At 60.4% G+C, this 3,807-nt stretch overlaps 1 pseudogene; it reads right to left on the minus strand.

Annotated features, from left to right (window-relative positions):
• Positions 1-2,172: 2,172 nt before the first annotated feature.
• The window catches only part of LOC101654609, a 7,613-nt pseudogene continuing 5,978 nt past the window's right edge, over positions 2,173-3,807 (minus strand).

The following is a 3,807-nucleotide window of genomic DNA, read 5'->3' on the forward strand; positions in this document are numbered from 1 at the left end:
TTCTGGTAATGTAGCTGCTGGTTCACAACTCAAGATGCGTCTTGCACCAGCCACACTGCGCTCCTCTGAGGGGGTCCTGGCAGGGAAACCCGGGGCCAGGCTGATGGGGAGCACCAGGGGCGCTTTATCAAGGAGCCCAGGTGCGCTGGGGATTAAGCATGGCTAGCGAATGTCAAGGCTGGCAGTTGGCTTCTCCGGGATTTACAGGCTCAGGAGTCCTGGGGAGTTCTGCTGCCTTGGGGGGGTCCCTGTGTGTTGGCCTCCAGACAGCAGTGGGCTTGGGTTTGCGCCAGCAGCTCTCAGGGCCCTGTGGTCTAGTGGGTAAGGGCTCGGCTGCTGCTCACAAGGTCATCAGTTCTAACCCACTGTGGGCCCTAGGGAGGAGGCCTGGCCCTCGGCCTCCATAAAGGTCCCAGCTCCCTGCAAACCTGAAGGGGGGGGGGGCTGGAGGCCGGGCTGAGTCTGCAGCAGGGGCACCTGGTCCCTTCCTCCCAGAAGGGCCCTGGACCAGCCCCAAACCAGCCTGTTCAGCTGAGGCTGGCACTGTAGGCACCTGGCTTCAGTCCCCATTAAAGCCCACACTCCATTATCTGTCAACTGTCCCTGCCTGAAGGGGCATCGTTCTCAGGGATCGGGCCAGAAAAGAGGAAAGTCCCGATAGCAGCCTCCACCCTGCCCTGCTGCCTCCACCCCACAGGCCCATTCTGGCCTCTTGCGATAAAATTAAAAGATTCTCCAGAATTCATAAACCTTTGGTCACTCCCAGTAGGGAATATTCAGGAAAAGGCAGCACTGCTGCCAGGGACAGGTGAGGAGCAGGGCTCAGAGGAGGGGGGTGACCAGGGCCCGGGCAGTGTGAGGGCAGTATGAGTGGGGGAGGGGGTTATGTCCAGGCTCTCACAGGGACCCCTGGCTTGTGCACTGGTCAGACCCACAGGACCGTGTACCATGAACAACAATGTATCCACGGGGCCTGTCAATTGGACAAACCTCCCAGAACAGGACACGGGCCCTCCTGCTTCCTGCTCAGTCTGTGATCCCCAAATCACTCCCCAAAATGTTCCTGCTGCTGGTTTCCACCAAGTCAATGGGTTCGACTCTCAGTGACCCCGACAACAGGGTAGCTGCCATGGCCCAGGCAGCCAGGCCTTTCTCCTGAGGACAGGGTCAAGCCAGCTGCCTCCAGTGGCCAGGGGAGTCCTGACCTGCTGGGCCTCCGCTTGCTCTGAGCAAAAAGCAAGTCTGTTTAACCAGGAAGGGAAAGCACAGTGCAGTGTCCTCTCCTGGGACCGATGGAGAGAGCAGGGAAGAGGCCGCTGACCCTGGACAGGAGTGGGAGTGAAACCATTTTCTAGAACCACCTGGAGTCCAGCACCCCCCTCCTGGTGTGCTCACACAATAGCCAAGCCCACACGGAACACTGGGCCCCCGTTGTAAGAACCCTACCAAGAAGGACAGGGGTTTCGGTCAGGAGCCCACTGGACAGAGTGACCAAGTGGAGTGCTGCAGGACCACGAGCAGTGGGGGGTCTGGGCTGCAGGGATGTGCCCAGGGGTGTCACCGGTGAAGGGTTCAGCAAGAACTTCAGGACCAGAGGGAATGTCCCATGGCTGACACTTGTCACTGTCAAGCCCGTGCCAAAGGGAGCCCCACACACATGGGGGTGGAGGACACTGAGGGCTTGAGATTGGGGGACACCATGTGTTGAGGGAGAAGGGACCACCTCTGTCACCTGCCCTGACTGCTGACCCTAGCTGTCCTTGGTGACCATTGTCAAGGGGCATGTTGCTCTGTGGTGCTGAGTGCGAGGTGCTGCCTACAGTAGTCACACCTGTGTATGGGAGAGGAGCTCATGGCCAGCCTAGGGTGGGGGCTGGGAGGGGTGGCCACAGGACCACACAGTGCCTTGGAGACCCCTCAGATCTGTCCCGGACACCCAGTGACACCCACCATGAGACACACAATGACAAAAGTCACCTGCTTTCAATGCACTTTAATGACACACAACAGTGGGGAGGGGATGAGCGGCTCCCACACCTCTGCTACCTGGGCAGGTGAGGAAAGGAGGGACCAGGAGCAGAGGGGGCCAGGTGGGGAGGGACATCGGGGGAGGCCCCTGAGCATCAAGCTGAGGTGTGGGGATAGATGGGTTGGTGGCTCTGTGGCTTAAGCTCAGGGCTCCTTGGGGACATAGCTGTGGATCCAGTCCAGGTAGTTCATGACTCGAGTGTAGATCCCGGGCCGGTCAGGCTCAGCACAGCTCTCGCCCCAGCTGGCCACGCCCGCCTGCATCAAGGTGTCCTTCACCTTGCACACCAGGGCCTCTCCAGAGTCGCCCTAGGAAAGAGGAGAGTTAGTGCTGGCCCAAGAAGCAGGGGGAAAGCACATCGTTCGGGATGGGGACAGGCAGGGATGTGTGGAGGTGGAAGATGGGGCTGAGGGCAGCGAGGTCAGGGGTCCCACCTGGCAGGAGTCTCCCCCCTCCATCCCAGCACACAGCATGTCATCTTGGATGATGTGGACGTTGTCCCCAGTGGTGAGACCAGTGTGGTATTTGGTGTCACAGAGGCTGTTTTCTACAATGGGCACCTCCACTTCCTTCAGGGGAAACAGCGATGGCAGGTGTGCTGGGGGACAAAGGGAGAGGGAGAATGCCCTGAGCTCTCACGGCCCCAGGAGGGTCTCGGCCCCCTTGCTGTCCTTGGCAGCACAGGGGCTGGGGAGCTGTCTGCTGAGCATGTCTGACCAGCAGGGTCTGGTCGAGGGAGGCACTGGCAGTGGGACCCCCAGACACAGCCCAGGCTGGGGAGGACCCCCAGGGTTTGTGGAGGGCATCATGACGGTGAGGGGCAGAGCTGAATTTCACCCACCCAGCTCCCCTCCCTCCTGGAAGAGCATGTCCTCTGAGCACCGGGGTAGGGGGTAGGCAGCCCCTTCCTGGTCCTTCCAGTGACAGTCAGCCGGGGGTCTGTGTAACAGACCAGGGGACGCCCAGCAGGACCCATGCTCATGGAAGGCATTCCAATGCTTAGCTCTTGATCAGGGAGGAATGAGAAGGAGCCTTTTAGATGCTCTGAGACCAGCCTACTGGGGTCAGCACTGCTCCCACACACACAGCCTGGGGGGTTGTGGGTGTAGTGTGTCAGTTGCCTGCCGGGGTCATCACCCATTCCCGCCACCCTCCAGGTTGATCCTAAGATCTGTGTTCACTCTCTAGGGGACCCCAGCCCACGACCTAACTCCAGGCCCATTTCACACACAGGGAAATGAGTCAGAGGCGCACAAATGAAGGACTGGTGGGGCTCCTGCTCCCCACCCCAGGGCTCCTGCTCTCTGAGCTGGGCCTTCTGTCATGGGGGACAGGATGAGGAGGTCACTGGGTCCAAGCTCCCCACCACCACTAAGGCTCACTTCTATTCTCCACGTCGTCCCACCCGGTCACCCAGCATGGTGTCCCAGGTGGGAAGATCTCCGAGGCTGGTGGCAGGGTGACCACCTGCATGTCACTGGATATGTTCACGGGGTCCTGGAACTCCAGCAGGGCGATGTCGGCGCCCCGATCTGGGGTGTAGAAGTTGGGGTGCACGATGATCCTGCTGACTGTCAGAAGCTGGTCCTCATAGTACAGGTGCTGCTCTCACAGCTGCACCCTGAGCTCCGAGGCCTCCTCAATCTCCCTGTGGGGAGGGGCCATTTGGGGACTGGTCTTCTAGGCAGAGCCCAGTCCGGCGCCCCAGCTCCCATCCCTTGATACTCACGGTCCAACACAGTGCCCAGCGGTCAGTACCCACTGGGGGTGCACGAGGG

This window comes from Echinops telfairi, unplaced genomic scaffold (genome assembly GCF_000313985.2).
Source record: "Echinops telfairi isolate 266 unplaced genomic scaffold, ASM31398v2 ScPeMD7_5;HRSCAF=22, whole genome shotgun sequence".
NCBI classification, from domain to species: domain Eukaryota; kingdom Metazoa; phylum Chordata; class Mammalia; order Afrosoricida; family Tenrecidae; genus Echinops; species Echinops telfairi.